The sequence below is a fragment of the Sorex araneus genome, chromosome 2 (assembly GCF_027595985.1).
Source record: "Sorex araneus isolate mSorAra2 chromosome 2, mSorAra2.pri, whole genome shotgun sequence".
NCBI lineage: Eukaryota > Metazoa > Chordata > Mammalia > Eulipotyphla > Soricidae > Sorex > Sorex araneus.
Genome location: NC_073303.1, coordinates 20548864 through 20575587, shown reverse-complemented (window position 1 = coordinate 20575587; position 26724 = coordinate 20548864). Strand labels below are relative to the sequence as shown.

The 26724-nt window shown below is 52.4% G+C and overlaps 1 protein-coding gene across 2 annotated transcripts in view; it reads left to right on the top strand.

The window, feature by feature from the left end:
* JARID2 (jumonji and AT-rich interaction domain containing 2) overlaps positions 1-26724 on the top strand; it is a 224763-nt gene that overhangs the window by 88596 nt on the left and 109443 nt on the right. The gene's annotated exons all lie outside the window — the stretch shown is intronic.

Sequence of the window (26724 nt, the reverse complement as noted above, 5' to 3'; positions counted from 1 at the left end):
CCCCTGTTACCGCTGTCTGCCTCCTCTCTCTTCTCCCCGACCGCCCTCCCTCCCCCCTTATTTCTTTCCCTCCCAGTCCTCCTCTGTCCATAATCTAGGGACCAGGATGATCCAGGCACCGAAACAAGCAACAGTTGAATCTGTGTGATACAGGGGGTTGGGGAAAATTCTAGTTTCTGTACAAATGGACTCCTGATCAACGGGAGAATGAGATGTAATAGCATATATATGGCACTGTCTTGGTTTATGAACGTTGCTATTCATATTTTTTCACTGCCTTAATTTAAAAAAAATAATGTTCTTAAGCCAGTTGGGGGGATGTTTAATTTCTCCCTGATAGAGACTATTAACCACGCAGCAGTCTTCTCTGATGGTTTAATAGACGGTGATTGAGGGTGTCAGTGTGTGTTACCTTAGAAAGGTCGGGGAGGGCGGGGGATCAGGCGGCCACACCCCTGGCTGTAGTTCTGTGACCCCGGGAGAGAAATCAGGGTCCCGTGCTGTGGCAGTGGCCTGCTCTGAGGCAGGCGTCTGCCGGCAGGCCCCTTCCGATTCTCTTGCTGCTAGGCCCTGTTCGCTCAGGTTGCCTTTCTTGCCCCCCTTTGTCTCTCCTTCCTCCTGCTCGCTGTCTTTGTGGAGCATCTTTCTCCGTGAGTCCCGGTCCTGGTTGCTTCCCACTGGGCCTGCAAAGCCTCCCTGAGCCCCCAGCCCGCACCCGGTTCCTGGGCTCCCTCCGAGGGAGGGCCAACCAGCTGGATCCCCTGGAGGGAGGGAAAAGTGTGTCCATGTCTCCGTTAGTTCCCGAGTGGCTTTTGCTGCACTGCCTCTTAACTCTGCAGGGCATCGCTCGTGAAAAGAGGAATCCAAGAATTTGGCCTTCGCACACGTGTGCTTTTCGCTGTTGTCATCAGCACACGGGAATGATGGTCAGTGTTTGGTCAGAGCTGTAGTCTGCATTTTAAGCACTAGGGCTTTTACACAAAAACCATTGCGGGAGGAAAGACTGCTAATTCCTGAGTGTTGAGAGGGACTCGGGGCTGCTTGAAAACCTGGCCCTTTCTGCATTCTGTTTCGGCATTGTTAAATACAGGGCTGTTTTTTTTTTTTTTTTAAATTTGCTTTTTGGGTCACATTCGGCGATGCATAGGGGTTATTGCTGGCTCATGCACTCAGGAATTACTCCTGGCGGTACTCAGGGGGCCATATGGGATGCTGGGAATCAAACCCAGGTTGGCCGGGTCAGCCGCATGCAAGGCAAATGCTGTGCTATTCTCCAGCCCCAATACAGGGTTATTTATATTTAAATTATAAAGTAGCACTTTTTTGTTTAGTATGTGCATTGTAACATTATTAGAAATGCCTATTTTAACATGCTCTCTAGCTTGATGAGCTAGAACATTTGGGACCCGTGCTTTAACACTGCACTCCCCCCCAACACACACACACACACACACACACACACCCGGGCGATGCACAGGCAAATGCCCTACCTGCTGTACTATTGCTTCAGCCGAACATTGCACTTTTAACAACCCCACCCCGCACCCACACACACATACAACCAACCTCTTTCCTCAGCTCCCCTCCCTTCCTAGAGCTTGGACAGGGCTGCCCCCAGTGGTGCTCAGGGGGCATTACTGGGTGTGGACCCCAGGCCTCCTGCATGCTGAGCCCAGCTCACCCTCTCTGGCCCTCACCATACTTTGCGAGCTGAAGGTGATCTTGTTTCCACACTTATTTTTATTTATTCATTTATTTATTTATTTATTTATTTATTTATTTATTTATTTATTTATTTATTTATTTATTTATTTAACTTACTTTTTGGGTCATACCTGGCATTGCTGAGGGGAATTAAACCTGGGTCGGTCACATGCAAGGCAAACACCCTCCCCGCTGTACTCTTGCTCCGGCCCCCAGACTTCAGATTTTAGAGTTGTCGCACTCTTTTATCCCTGAATGCATCTCTGAAGGCGAATGCTGTGCCCCACGGCGTGTGTCCAGGTGTTAAAGAGGAAGGTGCCAAGGAGTCTCTGGAACTGACCCGTCGTCGCTTTATTTCTTTCGGAAGGAAGGAAGCGTGGTAGGGTCACACCAGAGGGGACACCTTGGACTGGTTTCTGGGCCTAAAGCGGACAGTCATGGCACTTTCGGGACTTCGCTGTTCCTTCCGCGGGCGTGCAGTGAGACGGCTTCACGGGCACTTGTGCAGTGCTCGTGTTGCTTTCTTGTGTAGATGTGGAGTCGAAGTTGTGTGCCTTGTCCCGAATGCGCTTTGCAGTGGGTGCAGGTTGGAAGCCCTGCCGAGTGCCAGTGTGTGGGGGACATCTGTCATACGTGTGGGGGACTTGACACGGACTTGATGGTAATGCTGGCGGAGATTTATGGAGCTGATTCACAGATCTCTATTCTGGTCCTCCCTGAGTCCCCTCCAGGTGAGAAATGCGTCACATTTCCTAGTCAGTGGGACATCCCCGGGGTGAGGAGGGGGCCCTCCCCGCTCTCGGCGGGCCGCGCCACCTCTCTGTTCCTCAGCTCTTCTGCGGACTCATCACGGGCCCGTGTTTCCGAGCTGGGCGTATGCATGCGTGTCTCTCCCTGCCAGCTAACTCGGCCCCGTCCTGTGCCCCCGGAGGCAGGGACACAGGTGGACAGCGCTGACGTGCCCGCACCGCGGCAACGTGCCAACCTTTCTCCCCTCCGCCCCCACGCCCCCTCCCCCCGAAAGAAAAGGTGAGAGATGGTTTCAGGGGAGCCTTTTCTTCTGCACCCACGCGGTGCTTCCTGTCTGTGTGATGTTAGGAAAAGTGTTGCTTCTGGGGTTATGTAAAAGCTCCTGAGGATGATTTCTCTCCCTCTCTGCAGCTCTGAGCGATGTCCCCGGTCCCTGGAAAGGGAGTGAGCTACCCTGAGCTGTCTCCGCAGTCTGCTGCGCTTCTCTGTGTACTCTCCCCTGCACCTGCACGATTCTCCCTCCTCATGTTTGTTCTCCCTGTATGTCTGTGTTTTAAATGGGCTCTTCAGAACATGCATCTTCCCCAGTTATCTCTTTGAAGTGCAGATAGAAGATCTACTGACTTTTTTTTTTAATTTTTTTTTTTTTTAAAGCAGACAGGCTTTCGGTTTCTCTATAATAATAGATAGGGATGTGGTCATGGTCTCGGGCAAGTCCCAGCCTCAAACCTCAGACAGGCGTTTATTTCTTTGCCAGAATTGCTGCCCTCCCCTGCACACGCCCGTCCCGTTGTCGGCGCTCCGTAGCCGAGGCACTGCCTGCCCGGTTTCCTACTTGATCTTCCGCTGTCGCCCCCACATACGTAACCTCAGTTCTCAGTTCTCCCGTCTGTGTCCAGGGGGTTTTTTGTTTCCATTCACCATCCGCCATCGCCTTGCTTTGCTGCTCTCGAGACGCTGTTTGAGTGGGATCCTCCTGGCGTTTCTTGTCCCTCTCACTCTGGCTGCACAGGACGCCTTCTTTTCCTGGGGTCTCCAGGCTCCTTTGGCCGATGAACTCCTTTTCCGGGGGGGGGGGGAAACAAATGGGTCAGTGGGTTTCGGAAATCACCCTGCTTTAAGCTGGCAAATGGAAGCCCTACCCCAGGCCCTACCTACCCCGTGCCCAGTTCCAGTTGCCCTGGGTGGGGGTTGGGGGGATTATCACCCACTTTGGGGAAGCGCCGCTTTAGTTAGTCCTACCGACGTTGTAGCAAAAGGTAGGGTGCAGCACCCGAGGGATGGCATGGTGGGTAGGGTGCTTGCCTTACTCATGGCCCACCTGGTGTGATCCCTGGCAACCCCTTCAGTCTCCCAAGCCCGTCAGGACCGATTCCCTGCGTAAGTCCCTGCAGGCCCCCCAAAACGAAACAAACAAGAAAAGACTGGGCTCATCTCAGAGCTGAGCACCTACTTTGTTTTATCAAACTTGACGGGCCGGATCGTCTATTTCAGCGTCAGAAATGTTCATCACCTGTATTAAACTCACATAGAAAATTTCTTCCCCGGGCCACGTAGTACTCTAGGAATTAACTGGGCGGCCAATTAATTCGGCCGCTGGTTGCTGGATCAGTCATTATTCTTTAGTAAATGGAGATGAGAAGTGAGATTGACGGAAGGCTGAGTCTGGAGCGTTGCCCAGGAGCTCGCCAAACCGCAGCCTTCTCCCCGGGACTCTGTTGATAGTCTCGCGATACGCGCTCCAGCCAGCAGATGACGGACGTGCACGCTGGCCCATGGTTGGTAGGACTTGCAGCCAGAGGAAGAGTATCGTTAGGTAGAGTTGGAGACCTTCTTTTACTTAATTTTATTTATTATTTATTTATTTTGTGCCTTTTGGGTCACACCCGGAGATGCACAGGGCTTACTCCTGGCTCATGCACTCAGGAATTACTCCTGGCGGTGCTCAGGGGACTATATGAGATGCTGGGAATTGAACCCGGGTCGGCCATGTGCCTGGCAAACGCCCTCCCCACTGTGTTATCACTCCAGCCCCGGATACCTTCTTTTAGAACATTTCTTTCAGGTAGATTTTTTTTTTTTTTATATGACACGAGTCAGATTGTTCTCATTTTACAACATGTCGGAATTCTGGATGTTTAAACAATTGAAAAAAAGGTGGCGGGGGTCGAGGGGGGGATAAGGGTATTTGTACCACTCCCACCAGGTGATTTTATAACATCTTGTGTGTTTTTAATCTAGTAAAATGAATAATCCCGGAGGTAGGTGTGTTGTGGGAGCTTTGGGCGCAGCCCCTGGGGGTGAGTCACACAGACGGTCAGTGTGACCCACTCAGCCAGAAGCCTTTTGGTATGTTTTCATTTCAATGTAAGTTTTTTAAAAACATGCTTTTCTGGGGGGTGGGTGGGAGGGGACTGGGGCATTGCTTGGGGGAGCCCTAGTGGTTCTGTTGTTCTGATCAACAGCCTCCTGAATGAATGCAAGCAGTCACTTTGCTCATTGAACTTTCTCTTGGGCCCAGTAAATTTTCTTTTCTGTAGACCCCCAAAGATGTCCCAAGAAGCTTTTTTTTTTTTTTTTTTTTTTTTTTTTTTGCTTTTTGGGTCACACCTGGCGATGCACAGGGGTTACTCCTGCCTCATGCACTCAGGAATCACTCCTGGAGGTGTCAGGGGACCATATGGGATGCTGGGAATCGAACCCGGGTCAACCGCATGCAAGGCAAACGCCCTACCCGCTGTGCTATCGCTCCAGCCCCCCAAGAAGCTTTCTTGTTGGTTGAAAGTTTAGGAAAAGTCATGTTTTATATTGACAGTGTTAGACATAGGATTATTTAATAAACTTTACTGCCTGTTGTGATCTCTAGCCACCCAAGTATTTAATTTGGCTCCTGCCTTTTCCCTGATTTTAGGCTCTTTGGGCTGGCACCGCACGACTGGGTCAGTATTTGATACTTCTATGTTAGTTTTGTTTAGTTGAGGCCTTGAATTTTTTTTTAATTGTTTTTTCTTTAAGAGCTGGATTGTTGTGGGGGAATCGTTGCTTTCCTTTGCAGTCTTTCAGAATTTCAAAAATTGCCATTATGTGTGGTGCTCCCCTTCCTCGAGGCTGCCGCGGGCCCACCTCCGTCCCCCAATTTGGTTTTGTGATTTCTGGGCCCTTTCCACCTCACTTCAAAGGAAGGGTGTCGTTAAACTGTCCTGAAACACGGCCAGACCAGTCCTTATAATTTGGGTGGGTGGTATTTCTGCTGGTGAATTCAGAGAGGGGAAGCATTGCCTTTTCAAACTCCCCCACGCTGGGTTGAGGTCACTTTAAAGAGTTGGATGTGGAGGGGCTGGAGCGATAGTACAGCGGGTAGGGCGTTGGCCTTGCACTCGGCCGACCCGGGTTCGATCCCCAGCATCCCATATGGTCCCCTGAGCACCGCCAGGAGTAATTCCTGAGTGTAGAGCCAGGAGTAAGCCCTGAGCATCGCTGGGTGTGACCCAAAAAGAAAAAAAAAAGAGTTGGATGTGGAGTGGGAGTATGTAGGGTCATCTTGTGGTGTAAAGTCGAGCTCTCGGACATCAAAGACACCTGAGCTGAGTACTTCCGCCCAAGCCCTTGGCGGGGGAGGAAGGGCAGCTCCATCCCCTCCTCTGTCCCCCCGCAGTTAGCAGATGTTCTCAGAGTTAGCGTTGCCCTGCAGTTATCTCTCGCAGAAACGGGGTCTGGTTAAGATCAGGCTGTCCAGACTAACGCACGTTGAGCTTGGCCTGGAATTCAGAAGACAAAGCCAGTGAGACAGGGAAAACCAGTGACAGAGTCGAAAACGGGGCCGTTCCTACAAGGAGAAGTAACTTTGGCACACGTGACTCTTTATTTGCGGGCCACACCGGCGATGCTTAGGGGTCACTCCTGGCTCTGCATTCAAACATCACTCCTGCTCAGGGGACCCGTATGGGATGTTGGGAGTTGAACCAAGGTCAGCCGCATGGAAGGCAAGTGCCTGGCCCTCTGTACTATCTCTCCGGCCCCCAAAACAGGTGCACCTCCCTTTCAGGGAATCGAACCCTTGTCTCTCCGCTGTGCTAATAAGGATGGGCTGTGCTGCTTTGAGACAGACTGGGGAGGACAGGGTGATTTTCAGTTTCCGGTGGTATGGCTCTGGGTCTCATTCAGGCGCATTGACCTTAAAGCAGTTTGGGAAAGCGGAAGAAAGGAAGGAGACGGTCACTGATCTGTGTTTTTTTGTTCCCCAGTGGGTTAGTTATCACCCGAGTTGTCCTTTATTTGCTTCTGTTGTCAGGCCCATGCGACCACGGTTGACCATACTCTGGCACATAAATCTCCCATCCTCCCTCTCCACTTGGCCCTCCACTCAGCGATCACTCCTGGCAGGGCCAGCTGTGTGCGGGGCAAGCACCCCACTAGCTGTGCTGTGAGTCCCACCCCAGACCTTCTTTCTTGCCCGGGCTCTGGGCGTGAATACGATGTGCAGTCTGAGTAGCTCTGTTGGATGCCAACAGTCAGATTTGCTATTGTCACCAAAAAATCAGAAAATGCAGGTCAAGTACGCCATCTCTCTTTCTTGCCAGTGTAATGTAACTTGTTTTTCCGATGCAGCTGTTCTTGCAGGCTCGGGGATGCGCCCATGGCAGAGATGCTCAGGATTGGCTCTCTGAACTTCAAGGCCCTGAAAGAGATTTGCACAGTGGTTGTATGTATGGGCAGCTTCTTTAGCAGGTCGCTCCAAGAAGGACTAGATTTGGTTCAAAAATGCATTATGGTATGGTCTAAGACTCTCAAGCATTCTCTAAGAATGTGCCTATGGATCCCTTCTGGAATTACAGTAAATTTCCCTGGCTTGGAATAGCCGGAAGAAGAGAGCACATTTTCATGGGCAGAGCTGCACCCCAACTTAGGGAACCCTTGGAAACTGGTTTGTCTTCTGGTCTGGGATTCTGCGGGGCGGGCGTCAGACCTTGTCTTGCTCTGGTCGTTGTATTCCTTTGCTTGTGTAGTTGGGAGAGCACTTATGGTATGAGTTAGGGGATCACATGGGGAGTAGTTCGCGTCTTTGGAAGGGAAGATGAGTTGGCCAAAAATCAGTTTTTAATTACAAATGTTGGGATTCCGTACGTCACTGTTGGGAATAAAATAATAGTGCATTTGGTAAATTTTACAGCTTTCTTTATCCCTTACAACAGAAAAAATGTGAAGCGAATTACTTTCCTTATGTTTCCTAGAGTAGCCGTGGTAAGGTTCTGGTTTAGTGCAGCCCCTTGCCTCTTCAGCATCGGGGGCTCCCTGAACCTGAGCACCAGTTCGCAGAGGAGTGCTGGTCCGCAGCCAGGAAACGGCTGAACCCCCTGCCTGCTGCCTTGGTTATAATTGTTGTCCGTGGTCCATCTGCAAGATGGCACCAGCCACAGGGGTAAGTAGGTCGAAAAACTCCGGACCAGAAGACCCAAGCTCTTGGCGTGGTTGAGAATTTGGAAAGTGATTGTGTGGCCTGGAAACTCTCCTTCGCCACTTGCTGCCGGGATCTGGGTCCAGTTAGCCTTTCCTCATGCGCGGAGAATCAGTCGTGGCGACACACAAAACATATTCAGTACATGCTTATTGCCTTTTTGGGGGTGGTGGTGGTGGTTGTTGTTATTCAGCTGTTTGCGTTTGAAATAATGAATGATTAGTAAGTGAATTTCCTGTCTGGCGAGGCTTAGGCTCTGCCCTCAGATGCCGACCGGAAACTTTGAAGAGGTTCCAACTCTTTCCATCCTGTTAGATGTGTATTGAAGCATCTACTTGGGGAATGGGACTTCAGTGGTTTAGAGGACTTGAAATGTTCTTCCCAAAGAACCTGGCTTACATTAACGTGTTCTCCCCACCCCCCACCCCCCCCCCCCCGTCATTCATTTTTTTTTTTTAATGACACAGTAGCTTGTAGCAGGTGCTAGAGACTCCTGTTGTTCGCACTAATGGCAATCAACATAGAACTTTTTCTCTCCACTGTCTACTGTCTTGTGGTTTTCCACCATTTATTCTTAATTGTCATGTAGAGTGGAAGTGATTAAGCCCATGAGTCTCCCCGTCCTGTTATAAATGTTTGCACCCCCTTTTAAGTTTTGTTGGCGTTCCCAGATGCTGTTTTCAATTAACATGCTGGCTCTGGTTTGTAGGGCAGCTCTGTCGACTTTGGTGTGGCTTCCCCCCCCCCCCCCCCTTCTTTCTTCCTTCTTTCTTTTTTATGGTTGATGCACCTTTGTACATGAAGCTAGGAAAAGAATTTCCCTTTTGTTTTCTGGCCCTCTGGAAGAGGGCATGTGGAACCATCATTTAAAGAAATCCGGCCCTGCCATGGGCATTCACTGATTTCATTTGCCCTGAATATACCCCCACGGACCTGAAAATCCTGATGTTTGCAATTCCGACTAGATGCTGAGTGTGGCAGCCACATTTATGTAATTTGGCGACTTTTATATCAGAACAAAAGCCAAGCAGGGTGACTTGCAAAGGCTGTATTTTATTGTCCTGACCCAGGATTTTAGGTGATTAAGTAATTGAGTAAACGAGGATGTGTGTTCCAAAACTCGACCTTAAGAGGCTACTGAATTTAAGGATGTCGGGCTCGAAATTTTTCTCTCAGTTGTGTGGAAAATGATAATACGGGAGAAAACTGAGGCGATATTTAGCCCTAAGTCCTTTGAAGGTAGAGAGGGACTATGAGTATACAGTGCAAGATTTACTAAAGATGTGTGTGGCGGGTGTGAGAGATGGAAGGGTAGGAGGAAAGCATGTTTATTCAGAGTAGCGGTTGTTTGAAGTAAGCACGCATTCCTCGATGCAATTTAACCTTTTAAACCGGAATTCATTCCGCCTTGCCCTGTTTGCCATGAGGCGGTTAAACATTTGTGAGAAATGTCTCAGTTACTGTTGCATGTGTTTTAGATTCCTGAGTATATTGTGTCATGTTTTATGTTTGAGGATCTGAATCAAAATGAGCGAAGATCAAGACATTCTTCACCAGTGACTCCCCCTCCCCCCCTTTTTTGGGATCACACCCAAGATGCTCAGGGGTTACTCCTGGCTCATGGACTCAGGAAGTACTCCTGGCGGTGCTCGGGGAACCATATGGGATGCTGGGAATTGAACCGGGTCGGCCATGTGCAAGGCAAAACACCCTACCTGCTATGCTATTGTTCCAGCCCCACCAGTGACTTTTGAAAAATAGAATTCTTGGGTTGGGGAGGAGGCTTAAAGGACTGGAGTGTCTATTTTGCATGTGGGAGCCCCAAGTTCTTAACCCAACTGCACACGGTTCTCCTAGGACCTGCCAGGCGTGACCCCCCCTCCCAGCAACAGGTCTGAGCACTGCAGGGACTGACCCCTAGTTCCCCCTTTCCTGGTAGGTATAATTTATTTGTTGTGGTTTAAAAATATACACGGTGTGTATGTTGGTGGTGGCTTGAAATCCATCTTTTTTTTTTTTTTTTTAACTGAATCACCCTGTGGTTCACAGTTTCAAAGTTGTTCATGATTGTTGAAATTCATCTTCCAGGAAAAGAAAATGTAAATATCTTTTTTTCCCCTTCCACAAATTTCCATTGAGTAGTGGATTATTGGGGATCAGGGGAAGGAGAGGACGTTGGGCAGTATTTCCTAAAAACATCTTTCGGGGAAACTTCCACCGACTCTTTCAAACTCTTCCTAAGCCCCAAAAAATGGTTTAAAAGTTTTAATTTGATTTCATATTTCGTTCCAGATGTTGACTAGGGGTTTCCTTTTTTCTTTTTTTCTTTCTCCCCCTCCTTTTTACTTAAACATGAAAGGGCAGAGAGAAGTGCTTTGGCTTTCTTCTCAAGTATACAGATGTCAGACGCGAAAGCTATCCTTTCTCCGCTGAAACCGTTAGTGGGGGAGACCCCCACTGGCCTCCGCAGCTGGCCCAAGCCCAGACTGGGCCGAGGGCGCTGGCCTCGAGCTGCTGCCGCTGACGCCAGTCCTCATCCTGCTTCCCGCCTCTCTGGGTGGTTGGCCGGGGAGAGTTACGCCAATTAACCGGGTAAATTATTTCACTAATTTCAGTGGGAGCGAGCACTACCTCGCACAGCATCTCTCGTGCGGGCCCGTGAGACCTGTTAATTAAGGGCACGGAAAGGAACTCCAAGCTCACAGCCGAGGAGGCCTGGTTTTCAAGTTCGTGGTGGGGGTACTGGGCCCAGACACCGTCCCAGGGTCTGCCGTGAAACGCCCGCTCTGACCTGGCAGCTACGTTGCTTGCTCTGCTGGGTGACCTCTCTCCCTTCTTGCTCTTCGTCATAAGCCCCTTCTTGCCGTGAGGGTGGCCCGTGGGTAGTACGGCCAGCGCGGCCTGGTCTCATCCGGAAGGACCTACGCTGCCAATGTCGCCCCCGTGGACTTTGGGATACAGAATAGTGACTGCCTTTGGGGACAGCGGTCACTGCACAGAGCTGGCCCACGCCGGGAGCCTGGAGCCTGGTGGACAGGTGAATCTTCAGGCGCGCTCTCCGTGGCCTCGCCGGGTGACCCAGCGGAGGAGGGCAGGTTTTCGCCAGGACCGTGAATAGGCTGGAAATGTCCCCGCTCACTCGCATCCGCAGGGCAGTTGGGTCCGGAGGTGGGGCAGAAATTAAAGGGCACTGTTCACGCAGCAGAATTCGGTTGCGATGTTGGCAGCCTGACAGCAGCAGGTTTGGAAAAAAGCTCATTGATAGGTTTTGGCTCGCCAGGCCCCGGAGCTCCTGAGAAAACACTGCGAGTGGGGGGCGGGCGGTTACTAGAAAGCCGAGACGGGGGCTGGCCACTGACCTGGGGCTGAAGGTGTGTGCACGTATCAGACAAGGGTGAGCCCGGATCAGCCTCTCGGGGTGGGGGTGTCGGGGGGGAGTCCAGTGTTATGACTAGCCATGCGTCAACTCAAGACAGGAGAAAGATTCCGGGGGGAGTTTGGAAAAGTTCACCCGGGGGCAGCGGTTGGGTTGCCGACCTTGAGAGACGTCACCTGCCAGCGTCTGTCCGAGAACAGCAGCCAAGTGTCCCCGTGCGCTGGCCGGCCGCGGGAGCCGGCCTCCTCGGGAAATGCAGGTCGTCTGGGGGGAAACTGGGGTTTCCTGCGCCCGGGCTGTTGCCAGGTGTGAGTTGTTCTGGGGAATTGTCTTTCACCAGAATTGAAAGGCTCTTTTCCCGTGGGAAAACGGAGGATCCAGCAGGAGCCCTGGGGTCTGACACCCTCCCGCCCCCACCCCCACCCCCCTGTAAGGAGAGGAGCCATCCTGGCCACCACCACCAGGCCCTGGCACCCCCGGCAGGTCAGCGCCGGCCTCCTGGCATCGGGCGGCTCTCCTGTTTGCAGACAGGCCGCGCTTGCATGGGTTAAACTTGGACGTTGTCCTCGGCTTCTGCAGATTCGCTGTGTGGTCCCGCTCTGCACCCGCTTTTGTGCAGCGCTTTCTAAATGGGATGTTTGGCACCCGGAGCGGCTGCGTTTGGCAGGCGGCGCGGCTGCCTGAGTCTCTTTCCCTGGCGCGTCTTCCAAGCTGTCCCCGTGCCTCGCGTCCCGCGGCTCGGCGTGTCCCGGGAGAGGCCGGACTCGGCTGCAGAGTTTGTGCTTCGTTGTTGGGATTGTTTTCCAAGGGTTCTTCTGTCTGTGTAATAGAAGAATAATCTAAGACACATAATGTTCGCCGTGCTGAGTCTGGGACCGGGAGATAGGGAAGGTCTTTCGCTTTCCCTCTTGAATCTTGTTCTTTCCTACATAGCCGCCCCCCATTCCCGTCCCGTGTAGCCCCGCTGGGAAGGCAGCTCTGCCCTCTGGCCCCTGCGGGCCGGCCTTCCTGAACGCTTTTCCTTCCTGAACCATTTTCATCACTCAGGTCTCTTCCCAGCTCCCTCGTCCTCCAAACCTGGAATGAATTCTTGACAGCACAAATGCTGAGGATCATGGGCTGTAGGTCACACACACACACACACACACACACACACACACACACACACACACACACACACACACACACACACACACCCCTCTATCTTTATTTAAAACAATACTCAAGGGGCTGGAGCGAAAGTACAGTGGGTAGGGCGTTTGCCTTGTACGCGGCCAACTCAGGTTCGATTCCCAGTATCCCATATCGTCTCCCGAGCACCGCCAGGAGTACAAAGCCAGGAGGAACCCCTGTGTATTGCCGGGTGTGACCCAAGAAGCAAAACAACAACAGCACCACCAACAAAAAAACCCTAAACCCAAGTAGAGCTTTTTGGCTTGTTCTCAGGGAACTGACTTGCTTTAGATTCCCTTTGTCACACCCTCTACCCCACCATCCGTGCTGTCTTGTCCTCAGCCTGTGCAGATCCGTGGCCTGCGACGCAGGGAGGGGCCACTTGTGTCTGGGGTGTCGTGTCTCTCCCCAGGGTCTCCTGGTCTGCTGCACAGTCTGTGCGGTGGCCGGAGCTTCTCAGCAGTGGACAGTGGCTGCCCTCCAGCTGGCAGGGCTCTCGGAAGGTGGCATGCCAGTCCCGTCTGCCTTCCAAAACGGTTCCAGCTTGAGCTCAGAGCAGAGTCGGCACTGGTTGGATTACGTCACAGTCTTGCGAGTAACTGTGGTAGCACGTGGCTTTCTCCCAGGGGGCGTGGGGTGGGGGGCCCCTAGCAAGTTTTTTTTTTTAGGGGGGATGGAATGACTTCTCTTGTCAAGCAGTTCTGCTTCTAGCTGGGTCACACATGCCACTGAGCAGGGAAGGACAGCGCAGGCATTCCACATTGTGCCCACCGGCCACACCCCCATCCGCGCTTCCGGGGGAGGCCCGTCTCCACTGGTCTTGGGTGAGGAGCTGGGCAGAGGGGAAGTGAGTTCTTCAGAACCACGGCCCGGCTTTTCATTCAGTGTCTGCAGCATTCCTGTCGGTACTCACTGATGTCCTCCCTCGTGGCTCAGCCATCCTAGTGCAGTGCGGTGGCATCTTGCGACAGGTCAGATTTGCATTTCCGAAGTGACTGCTGCTGTGGAGTAGATTTTCATGCGTTTCTTGTTTTTGAACTCAGGAGGCCCCGGGCCCCTTCCACTGCTTCTCGGCCAGGCAGGCTGGCAGTTCGGCAGAACGCCTGGAAGGATGTGGTGCAGAACAAACTTCGTGGGCCACTCTGGCTATGCTTGGAGGGCCAGCGCCCCCCTCCCCTCACCCCCCGCAGGTGCTGGGGATCTCACCAGAGCCATGAGCATGCAAAGCCTGTGCCTTAACCCCAGTACTGCTACTCTCGTCCCAAGAGTAGACTTTAAGAAAAATAAGATCAGCCAATTTATTCATCCCTCCTCCCTCCTTCCCATCCACTCCCCTGTCCATCCTTTCCCACCGAGCCCCCATCCATCCCTCCATCATCTACCCATCCCTCCATCCCTCCATCTATCCATCCCTCCATCCCATTCACTCATCCCTCCATCCATCCCTCCATCCATCCATCTATCCCTCCATCCATCCCTCCATCCATCCATCCCATTCAGTCCCCCATCCATCCATCCATCCATCCATCCATCCATCCATCCATCCATCCATCCATCCATCCATCCATCCATCCCATTCACTCCCCCATCCATCCATCCATCCTTCCATCCATCCATCCCTCCATCACTCCCCCATCCCTCCCTCCCTCCCTCCCTCCCTCCCTCCCTCCCTCCCTCCCTCCCTCCTCCCGTTTATCATAGTGCTGGTGGATGCAATGGATACCAGATGCTGGGCTGTGGTTCTCACACTCCGCTGTGACCCACTGAGGCTTGGACTCCTTAGTTGTGGTGCTTGCACATGTGGTTCCAGGGCTTCGGCTCTCAGTGACGCTCACAAGTAGCAGTTGTGGTGCTCCCTGGGGCTCAGTGCAGTGCTCACAGACAGCCTTGCCAGTGGTGGCGGTGCAGCATCTTAGTGGTGGCTGTCCTCCAGGGACCTCGCCGCCCAGCCCTGGTAGGGAATCCCATGATAGGGAATCATTTGTGGCACCAGGGATCACAGGAAACAGCTGCCTGGTCACCTGGGATTTGAACGTGGGACCGCATGCTTGCAAGGCCGGTGCTCTAATCTAAGCGCCTGTGTCATTCCTCTGGGCCCCAAAATAGAAATCTGGAGGCTCGTCCTTATCCTATTTGCTACCTCTGTGAGCATTTCAATACATTCAAAACCTTTTCATTTTAAATTTCTGTTTTCGTGCTAGTTTTGAAGAGAGCGATTTGGTGGTTGGGAGGGAAAATGCTTTTTTACTCAGAAAAGGATTCTTGCCCAGGAAGGCCTCTTTCCGATATAGTAATAAAAGCTATAGATTTGGTCCCGAAACTTAATGCCATTTGATACAGGTCAATTAGCATTTACATTCTCTGAGAAGCAGTTTCTGAGAAGGGGAGACTGCGTTACTTCACACAAGGCAATTCCTGACCCGCACATCCCAGGTTCCTGTTTATTGAGGGGTCAGAGCAATAGTAAAGCCCTCCAACCAGTACGCCACCCCCCTACCCCACTATGATCCCAATACAGAAAAAAAAAACTCTTCAATCAAAACATTCAATTACTTTTTTCGTTTCTAGGGAAACATAATAAGCTCTGAGAGATGGTTGTTTCGCATTAGCTCAGTTCCACCTAGTATTGTTGCCTTTCCCAGGTGTTCCCGGGGAAGATTCTGGGAACCGATTATCCAAATGTACAAGGGGAAAAAAGGAATTAAAAAAAAAAACAGCAAAAATTCCGCCATGGAGCATGTACAGATTAAAGTAGTGGCATTCCTGTCTGCCTCACTGCCTGCAAGAACATATGTGAAGTGCGTTTCAGCCTCCCCACCTGATTCAGGTGTTTGCCAGAGGGATCCTTAATGACCCCCAAATAAATTCAAGTCTAAATCCTTGGAATCTGCTATTTTAAGTGTTTGAAGGGGACTTTTGTCTTGACTCATTGTTTTTAGGCCATATTTGGTTGATCCTCAGGAGTTACTTTGCACCCAGGAGTTACTTCTGGCAGTTTTGGGGGTACCATCTATGATGTTGGGGATTGAAGCTGCTTTGGCCTTGTGCAAAGGCAGGGTACCCTACCCGCTGCAAGGTACTGTCTCTGTCCTCTTGTTTTTTTATGTTTAGGTCACGTCTAGCGGTCCTTAGGGCTTATTCCTGGCTCTTCACTCAGGGACCACTCCTGGCAGGGCTCAGGAGGCCTCATGGGGTACCGGGGATCTAACCCGGGTGATGCTTGTGCAAGACAAACGCCCCACCCTCAGTACTGTCTCTCCGGTCCCAAGGGAGTCTTCTTTTATTGTCACGACACAGCAGAGATTTTCCAGAAATTGTAAGGACCCAAACATGTAAAAGTGATGTAGGTTCCTGAGCTAATTTGAAGGAAACTAAATGGTAAATTTTAAAGAATTTACAAGAAATTGTTAGGGAAATTCTGTTACCAGCCACAGTCAGAGGACATAATAAATGTCCAGAGTAATGAGAAATAAATCCTTCTCCAAGTATTTTATCAAGCTGTAGTTTGGACTCTTGGGCAGCTTTCCTTTGGCGCCACAGAAAGTAAGTTGGCGGGGGATTTGAATATTGGGTATTTACGAAGTGTGATGTCCTCGCCGCTCGTAGCAGCCCCTTTTCTGGTTGAGGCCATTTCCAGATGTGTTTTGCGCCTCTCCCCAGAAGCATTCCTGCCAGTTTACTGTTGGCCATGTCATTTTGTTTATGATGTTCTTCATGCTGGTGGTTTTCTTGTTCTCTGACTCAGGAAGCCCGGCTCCTGTTCTATTTATGGTAATTACTAGAGAGCATTTTATTTTGGCCCGTGGGGAGTGCCTGCTGTGTTGCTTTCTGTGGGCACGTATGTTAAAATTGGAAAGTGTTTTCTTTGAGGTCAGGGCCTTTGTAAAACCGTATGGAAAGTTTGTCAACGCGGCCCCCCCCCCCCCCAAGCTGGCCATTAAAAAAAAAAAAGATTTGTATAGAGCAACCTCTTCCCTGTCCTTCCTGCTCTTTCTTGGAGCTTTTCTGTATGAGCTTTAAGGAGAAAATCTAGGGACTGCGGGGATGGCTCAAGGGAGTGGAGCACGTGCTTTGCAGGCTGGACCCAGTCCCCCACCACACACACACACACACACACACACACACACACACACACACACACACACACACACACACACACACACACACACACACACACACACACACACACACACACACACACACACACACACACACACACACACACCTCCAAAAGAGCAAAACAGGCCCATTACTGACATGTTGGGAAGTTGAGTGAGTGAGTGAGTGTGTGTGTGTGTGTGTGTGTGTGTGTATCAAGGTGTATTTCCCAACAACCACGGACTGACTGTTCAGGAACACAAAGAGGGCAGCTGGCAGCCCAGTGCCTCGTGGTGGATTCTAGAAAGGTGGTTTTCAACTGCCAGCCTGCAGGTGTGGAAGATGCAGACCCCCCGCGGTGCCGTTCTCTGCAGCCACAGGGGAGTTGATGTGTCACTGCTGCGGGCGCTGGAGGGCTGGGACCAGGTTCCCGCGCTTGCTTTGCTCCCGGCCCTGCCAGGCCCTGGCTCCCCCAGGAGTCAGCCCGGAGCACCCCCAGGTGTGGCCCCCACAGCAGCCCTCAGAGGAAGCCTGCGGGGGTTTCTGATGGGAGCCGGGCAGCGCCCCTGTGTTGGCTCAGACTCAGGAGCACTGTCCCCTCCCCTGACCAATGGGCCTTGGCCGAGTTCTCCCGTTCCTCCGGCAGAGCTGTGGGCAGCCTTTTTAAGTCCTTCTCCCTGTCGAATTCGGCTCAGGAGCGTTGGCACCTCCCTTCCTTCACGGTGACTGACATTAATTATGCATTTCTCTCTGATTCCGATCTCTTCAGTTGGAGGCATGCATGTTTTGACGGTTTTTTAAAAAAAAAATTTTTTTTTTTGTCCCTTTAACTTGGGAAGTTCTGCCCACACTTCCTATTTCAGGTTATGTGACTGAAGCTGTGGTTTCTCTCCCTTCCAGTGAGAATCGGGGCTTTTCGACCATTTCTGTGAAGCAATGAAGGAATGCTTCCGGGAGACTGACTTGACTAAGGCCTCCCTGCCTGCCGTGTTGGGTGGTTCCCTTAGCTGCATGGGTTCCGTTGCCTCCCCATCACTGCTGCGGGTCCTGATGCAGGCGGGAGGGCTGCAAGAGCCTGAGGAGAAGGGAGCCTGGGTGAGTGCGGCCGAGAGCTACTGCACAGGGGTCTCTGCCGCACTGAGTTCTGGGCCCCTCAGGACCTCAGGGCACAGTCCCTGCACCCCCACTTGGAAGGTTTGCAGGTGCTCAAGCTCGTGGGGATGCCCTTGAAAGCGGGTATGGGAGAGTCTCCCTCTCGGTCCCACCCCCGACCGAACGGGAAGCTGGAGACCGAGACCCGAGTGTTTGGGGCACCCACGTGGGCCTTATTTTCCAGAAGCGCCTGGAAGGGGCTTTTCCACAGACCACAGCCTCTGCTTCCTGGGCCAGAGGCTTCGTGAAGGCAGTTCAGAGAGAAGCCCAGAGTTTGTATGGAGGGGGCCGGGGAGCAAAAGGGGTGATCACAGTGCCCGGGGTTCGGTTTTGTTTTGAGGCCTCACTTGGTGATGCTTAGGGCTTACTTTGGGGTAACTCAGGGATAACTCCCGGTGGGCTTGGGGTTCCGTATGGGACACCCGAGATTGAGCCTGGGTTGGCTGCGTGCCAGGCAAGCACCCCTACCCACTAGGTATAGCTCCAGCCCCAGGCCTGATCGATTATTTGACCATTACACATACAAAGCTGCTCATGATTGGGTGTCAGTCATACAAGATCCAGCACCCATTTTCCCACCACCAATGCTGTCCCGTGCCCCATTACCCACCCCCCCACCCCCCAATTTTCTTCTCTCTGTGTCTCTGTCTCCCTGTCTCCCTCCTCTTTTGTGCATTATGATTTGCAATACGGGTACTTAGAGGAGGTCGTCGTACCCGGGGGTTTGGTGTTATCGTACTGCTCCTGTCTCTAGCTCTCACACCTGGCCTGACCCTGACTCTCCCCTGAGCAAACCTGGGCTCCCGTCGCTCTGCTCTTTTCCACCGCTCTGGCCTTGCCTCCCTCAGGATCCCACTTACTAGAGTGAAAATTTTGATTTCTGTGATTTCCTCTCCTCACACATTTGCTCTTTAAAACAACAACAACAACAGCCACAACCACAACAACAACTACACCCACCGAAGCTCCCGGGAGCAGCCTGTTCTGCCCCTGCAGGACGCAGACGGGCGGGCTGTCGCCCTGGCTTTTTCTGCTTCCCTTGGAACCCCCCTCCCAGCACCCCCCCTGCAGCCACAGCCAGCCCTCGGGAGCCTTGGCGGACGCAAATTAAATTCTCTTCTTTGCTCAGAACTCTCCGGGGGTTCCCGTTTAGGTTAAAACCGACCTCTCCCCACTTCTGCTTTGTTCTTGGGCACACGTTGTTACCTGAACTGAAAATGCTAAACTGGCTCCTCCTCCCCCTCCTGGGACGCTTTTGTTTGGGCCCGAGGGATGGTAACTGCGCCTTTTTATCTTTCAGATGAGGTGGTGAGTGAGTGAGTGAGTGCGAGAAGGCCCCTTGCTTCCGAGGACTGTTCTCACCACTTTTGTGGTGGGGGCGGGGAGGGAGTTGTGTCCTTAAATAGGTGAAAATCATGAATATCTTGGAGGGGCAGGGCCCAGGGAGTCTGTTCTCCTGACTTTGGTGACAGGGGATATGTCAATTTGCAGGTGGAAATTTGGACCATCTTTGCGGGGGAGGGGCCTGGGGCCTGGCTGCTTCTCCTGTTTGAGTAACACTGGGCGACACTGGGCGATGCTCAGGGGTTACTCCTGGCGGTGCTTCTTGGGGGAACACACACACACACACACACGCATATATAGTTATCTGGGATTGAGCTGTGTCTTGAACAGAGGAAGCCAGCCCATTGAGATGACTTCAGTAGAATGCGAAGGCCTGGGAGGACGAGGCAGAAGGATAGACAAGGGCGCTGACTCTCTGCTACAGTTCCCAGGCTCATAACCAGACATGGCTGCGGTGTGGTGGGGGGCAGTAGCTGATCTCAGTGGTTTGGGCTTGGGGGGTCTCAGGCCTGGTGGAAAGTGGCATTTGGCTGCAGCTCAGTCCTGAGAATTTGCTGTGTTGGGGGTTCTCTAGGACAAAGACCGGAAGGAGAGGCGAGCAGGGTGCGTCTTCCAGGCTGACTTGACTCGACGGTGACCAAAGTGTCTTAGACTTCATCGCCTGTGTTTCTTATGCAGAGCTGGAAGGCCAGGTGGGGGGTTGCGGACTCCAGATAGTACTTACCTGTCGTCAGTTCCTATTCCTTTGAAAGTATGAGAATACTCCAGCCTCTCCTACCAATACAAAGAGAGACACAGTCAGTGGAAGTCAGCGCAGCGACTGGGAATCTCTGGAATAGTTTTCAACCACCTACACCCTCGAGCGAAGGCGGAGAAGCACTGTTCTAGAAATATCTGCCCAGTAGAACTCGGGCGGTGGGCATGGTCCATTCCGAAATGTGGCTGTTAAGTTTGTGTCTGGCATGACTGAAGGAGCTTAACTTTTAAGTGAGCTTTAATTTTTCTGTTCTGGAGTCACACCTGGCGGTGCTCAGGGCTTACTCCTGGCTCTGCACTCAGGGATCACTCCTGGCTGGGTTGGGTGCTGGGTGCTGGGTACTGCACATGGTTGGCTATACTTGGTTTTAAACCCCGACTAGCCTGCATGGCTGTCCTGTTAGCAGATGATGCAGCTTTGCACTTGTCTTTAGGGGGCTGGGGGAGGTTGTTCTCATCACCATGAAAATGCTGTAGTGTTTACTGATCCTGAGCAGGTAGAATTCCTTTAGGGACCTGCTGGTTAATTTGTTCCCAAGTGAAGTTGTTTTTTGTAGGCCAGTCCCTCCTTGGGGTTTGTTTATCCACGGCACTGGTCAGTTGCTTCTTCGGAACGGAGACTCTCTAGATTTTTGCCTGGAACCCGTCCTGGGAGATTTCAAGCCTCTAGATCTTGCCAGAGATAAACACGCCCGCGATCCTGGATCTTTCCAAACCGTGTTGAAGCCAAGTTGTCGGCTTTGCAGGCCGTGGCAACCCGTGTCTGTTGTGTGGGCCCCACTGCTGTGTCCTGGACTGCCCCGTGCAACCAGGGACGTGGGATGTGTCAGCGCCCTATTCCCGCTGCCCCGGCAATGGCCACCTCTGACATGCTCAGATGCAAAAAAAAAAAAAAAAAAGGCCCAAAACGCTGACTTGGCAGCTGCCCAGCAGCTTTTTATAAAGGCTCGGTTGGTGGCCGGAGATTGAGGCCGGCAGAGTTGTGTTTCGCAATCACAGCAGAAGTTCTTAATCCAATTTCAGCTGTAGCTTTTTTTTTTTTTTTAAATAGGCAGTAATCAAAGATAAGTACACATTATTTAATGGGAGTTGGGAAGATGTAAAACTCTCTCCTTCCATAAGCATGTTCAGACCATTTATTTTATCCTGGGAAGCCTGTCTGTCTTAAGTAAATTTGCTGCTTGAAGTGCTTTTAATTTAAAATCAGGGCCAGGAACATCATTCACAAGTTTAGTAAGTCAGTGGTTTCCCGGCCACTTAGCTTATCTCTGGGTGTGAATGCATCTCCCGATTCCTCTTTGATGTCTGGCTATTGACCATTGAAGCATTTTATGGATTGAAAATAAATGGGCTGGCACCTGAGACATGTGACTCGATTTCTCACGGAGAACATAATTATTTTGTTAAAAGGGATGGAGCCGTCATTGTAGCTCCTTTGGTGTTCTCTCGCTCTCCGTAAAGCCTTGTTTATATTGAATTCCTGCCAAGAGTCTACATCCCTCAACAAAATTTTTCTGATACTTTCATTGTTCTCCCCTCAAACTGTTGATGGAAGAGGCTGGCGTTTTAGACAGCAACAAATTGTTTTAAGTCGGGCGATTTAACCCTAGGTACCTGAGAAGCCGTGCCTGGGGTCGGGAAAGGTGTGTCACAGGCATAGGCATTTTGGCCGGGGAGGCGGGAGGAGCTATCATCTGTGCTCAGGCTTTCAAATTGGATCTTCTTATGGGTCAGCTCTGCGCAGCTGTCTGCCCGACCCATTGTCCTGGTGGTGGCATTTCCTGTTCCCTCAGCTTGGGCATTGCCCTTGTGGGGAGGGCGGGGCGTAGCCCTCATGCCTCTTCTCCCTGAGCTTTAATTTTAATGTTGCTCCTCTTTATGAGTTGCTGTTACTCACGTTTTCTCTTCAAATTCAGAAATTTCACTCCTGCCTCTCTAGTGTCAGCTGACCTTTGGACAAGTTGGTGAAGTTCTCCCCTTGGTGCTTCCCCCCTCTCATTATTGCCTTTCCTCTCTATTGTGGAGCCCAGGAAGAAAGCCTGTGGTTTGGGGGAGACTGAGTGGGGAATAGGAGAATGGAATCCCTGTGGGTGCTGAGCCCCGAGGGCCAGCGTGCAGAGGCTCCCAGAGGCCTCTGGCACTTGAACATTTGAAAAAAATTCAATTAATTGGAGAACGCTGGTTTACTAAGGTATCGCTAGCTGAGGTGCAGCACCAATGCCACCACCAGCGTCGACTTCCCTCTCGCGGTGTTTCCAAGTTCCCTCGGGCCCCCAGCCTGATGGGCACTTCTTCCCTCCTCACTCCCAGGGCCTAGACTCGCTGGCCTGGGCACCGCCACTGCTCTGGGGGCACGCCTGTCGGCCCGCCGCTGCTGTGTCCGGGCGCTGAGCAGCCTGGAGAGAGTTGGGGCTCTCGGCGCAGTCACAGTGTGGAGTCAGTCCCGCCCACAGGCCCAGGGCTTTACAGTGGGGCCATGGAGAGGCATGCTGAATGACCAGCGAGTCTATTTTGGTTAGCTTGCCAACTTTCAGGCTTTCGGGAAAAGGGACCGCTGACCGGCCTTCGCAGCGTCAGTGGAGGCGGGGATAGGAGTGGATCTGACGTCTGCAGGGAAGGGCCACTGCCCCACTGTGCCCTTCAAAACCGCCCCACCCGCCTCCTGAGCATGCGTGCTGTTCCATACGTTCCCTTCCTGCATGCAGAATAACGCGGTTCCTTTCGTGGTAGGGAGTACGGCTTGGTTGATGCACATGTGACTCTTTATTGGTGTCTTTGTGTGTGTGTGTGTGTGTGTGCACGCGCGAGAGTGTGTGTGTAAAGGAGGTCCCCTTCTCTCTCTGAGCTGCCTTTCCCCTCCAGCATGTGGATACTCTCACTTATTAAGCAAAAGAAATACGTGTGTGTGTGTGTGTGTGTGTGTGTGTGTGTGTGTGTGTGTGTGCGTGTATCTGCTCAGGATGGGAGATGCGTGCTGAAAGTAGACTATAGACCGAACATGATGGCTACGTAATACCTGCATTGCGAACAACACCCTAAAGGAGACAGAGTAAAAGGGAATGTGCCTGCCACAGGGACGGGTGGGGGGTGGTGGTGGGAGGGATACTGGGACCATTGGTGGTGGAGAATGGGCACTGGTGAAGGGATGGACACTCAGTCATTGTATGACTGAAATGCAAGCACGAAAGTTTGTAAGTCTGTAACTGTACCTCACGGTGATTCATTAAAAAATAATAATAATAATAAAAGTGAGAGTATCACAGGAAAAGAATTGTATACATCAGAGCTGTGGAGCTTTGATTCTTCACCTCACTTCCCCCCCCCCCCCCACCTGCCATTCCCCATTGAATTGGATTTTCTTGCATCACAGTGAAAACTATTCCTTCCTCCAGTCCCCCAGAAATAAAATCCCCCCGGAGGGGGTATGAGTTGCAAGCTTAGTGCCATCCTATCGCGTAACGTGGCTGTTAAAACTGTTCTTTCTCTGTGCCTGGACTTTTGAGTAATCTGATTGCATATGTTGGCCCTGTTCTGGAAGGTTCTTTTCATGTTGGAATGTGTGTTTAAGACCTGGGGTCACGGAGCTGGAGAGATAATACCCGGGCTAGGGTGCTTGCCTTGCCCGTGGCTGACCAGGTTAGATCAGCGTTCAGGATGGTTCCCCGAGTACCATCGGTAGTAGTTCCGAGTGCCAAGTCAGGAGTCACCTCTGCACTGCTGGCCCCAAAGCCCCCACAAAAAACCAGATCTCCCCCTCCCCCCGCAATGGGTGTCACATTTCTAAGGAAAGTTATCTGAAGCTGGGTAAGAGGCCACATCCCCTAAGTTCGTGACTCAGGGGACTAGCATTAGAAGTATCTAGGCTTGTCAGCAAGGCCCGCCTGCTGTTTTCACCTTCACAATTGGATCTCTTAGCGAAGAGAAGGCAGAGACAGCATTTCTCAGGATGTGTTGCTGCGGGCTTAATTCCTCTTGACCCTTCCCTGTTACTTTGGTGGAAATAAAAACGAAGGTGAGGTGGGCACGGGATAGGAAACTCGACAACTTCTGGAGTTTCTGAAACTTGAAGGTTCATGGGGTCTGCCTAGGGGTCTGGTGGAAATGCAGGTTCTGACTGAATAGGTTAAGACCCAGGAAGCCAGGTGGTCAGGGTGCATTTGGTCTGTGGCCTGCACTTGGACTTGGGAAAGCTCTGGGAGGGTCTCGCGAGAGCCTGCAACCAGGCGAGAACTGGCAGCTGGCTGGCGCTGTCTGGTCTAGGAGCTTACCTGCCCCCGTGCTCTGCTCTCGAAGCATGGGAATTACGCTTTAATTCGACAGCAAAATAAAGATTATGCCAGGAGGTAATGCCAGGGTTGGGGGCTCATGCCTAGCACGTGACCGGCCCAAGTTCGGCTCCCAGTGCCACGCGGTCCCCCTGATCACCTCTGGGCGTAGGCTCGGCGGCCCCCAGCAGTGCTCTGGTGGTCTGGGGCTGTCAGCACCGCCGCGTTCTCGGATCTTTGCACTGAACTGTGGGCCCTGCTGCCTTAACTCACCGGTCGGAACGTGGAGGCAGTCATCATGGCGTTCAAATTAAAGTCTTGTCCGATTGCCACTTTGGACACATTCTCCAGTTAAAGAATGTCGGGCCTTCCTTAAATGACAACCCTGTCATTTTTGCTTTCCAGGGTCTCATCACTCAGCCTCCTGTTAGCCGAGGAACATGCTTTTTAGCAGCCAAAAGTGCTGCTAGTTTAGATCAGTTCCCGTGTTTTTCTTCTTTCCTCCTCTCCCTCTTGCCAACAGGCCCGAGTATGTTTCCATCGCTGTCCTCCTTGGCTTTGGAAAAGGGGCTAAAGCCAGAGGAAGGGGACTGGGGACAAGAGTGCGGGTGCCTGCTCCAAGGCCTTACGCGCCCCCCCCCCCCCAGGTTTTGACGGGCTGCTCACCCAAGCGGCAGGAGCTGGTTTTCGATCTTAAATGAAATTCTTTACGTATTTATTTAATTTCTGGCCTGGCCCGGCAGTGCTCAGGGCTTACTCTTGGCTCTGCAGTCAGGGCGCATTCCCGGTTGGGCTCTGGGGACCGTGTGGGGTGCCGGGGTTCGAGCCAAGGTTGGCTGCATGCAAGGCAAGCGCCTTCCCCGCTGTAACAACACTCCGGCCCAATGTTGCATGAAATCCTTAAGAACTAATATAAATTCTGGGCGACTTAACTCACTTCCGGGCCAGGCTGCTGGCTGTATTTCTGTCTCTGTCCCCCGGGCACTTGGCTGACCAGTCAGCGGGAATGGACAGGGGGCCGTTTGGGTGGGGAAGCCGGGAGAGGATCTCTGTCCCACAGTGCGGCTCACTCAGCGGCAGTGAGTCCGTCCGGAGAGGGGGTCCTTGGAGCCCGGCCGGGATGGCTCTGCAACGGTCCAAAGCGGCGATGTCACATCTTGGACTTGGTAGCATGAGTTGGACGACCCGTGGGTTGGATTTGAGAATGAATCGTGGTTGTTGGGAGGAGAATGTGAGGGAAGCCTCGGCGAGCTGAGGCCCGGGAAGATGGGGAGCTGTGGATGGAGGGAGTGGGCGGGAGGGATAAAGCGTTTGCCCGTCAGCGGCTGAAGGTCAGGCCCTAACGCCTTGGTGACAGTCCTTTTTCCCAGAGCTCACCGAGGTCCTTTGTTCTGGGCCCTGCTGCCTGGTGGTTTTGAGAAAAAAGGATTCCGAGGCGGCGCCCGGCCCCCGTGCCCCCAGCAAGGACCTCTCCTGGGGTCCAGAAGCTTCTGCTGAGAACGAGAGGTGGGGCCTGATCCCTGTGGTTCGGTCACTGTGGGTCACGCGCCGGCATCGGCAGTGACACGGGTCAGGAGAGCGAGGTCTTGACTTTAGGGACCTCACGGCAAACACCCAGATGGTCTGGCAAGCCCATTGCAAGTGCTCGGATGGTAGGTGAGCAGGAGAAGCGGTCCCCTGCTCCTGTGTGTGTGTGTGTGTGTGTGTGTGTGTGTGTGTGTGTGTGTGTGTGTGTGTGTGTGTGTGTGTGTGTGTGTGTGTGTGTGTGTGTGTGTGTGTGTGTACACAGGGAGCCAGAGAAGCTGCGGGGGGTGGGCAGAGGGAGAGGAGCTGCATTTCCAACTGACCTCAAGGGATGCTCAGTGAGTCCCCGTCTCTGGGTGGTTTCCGGAGTGCCCCGTGCTGGGCTGTCGTGCAGGACGTTCGGCCCTGTGGGGAGATGCCTGCTTCGCTCCAGCTTGCCTCTCCCTCTGCTGCCAGTGCCCGGCCTGTGGAGCCCAGGTTCCTCCAATATCTCTCCTGCTCAGGGGCTATTCCTGCATCTGTGCTCAGGAGCGACACCTGGCGGTGCTCAGGGCACCCTCTTGGGGTGCTGGGGGTTGCAGTGGGGCTGGCTGCATGCAAGGCGGGCGAGCATCTTACCTAAGCCGGTGCTTCTCCCCAAAGTGAGCCCTCGAGCAACCTTCCGTCCAAGGAGCTAACATTCCTTGGAACACCCAAGGGACGCCCCACCTGAAGAACACTTTTTTTTTTTTTTTGGTTTTTGGGTCATACCTGGCGATGCACAGGGGTTACTCCTGGCTCTTCACTCAGGAATTACCCCTGGCGGTGCTCAGGGGACCATATGGGATGCTGGGATTAGAACCTGGGTCGGCCGTGTGCAAGGCAAACGCCCTACCCGCTGTGCTATTGCTCCAGCCCCCACGTGGGGTTTTTTTAAAAGAAAAATTTTGCTTGAACGAAAGCGCTTAGCTTTCGAAACCCTGCAACTCGAGCCGTGCACGCGCCCCCTCCTGCCTGTGAGGTACTCTGTAAGCGCCAAGAAGCTGCTTTTTTTCCCCCTAAGTGAACCTTAAATGCACCTTCCCTTTGCAGGAGTTTTCGCCTCACATGGTTTATGTTTTAATTAGACATGAGTTGTCGGGATATAA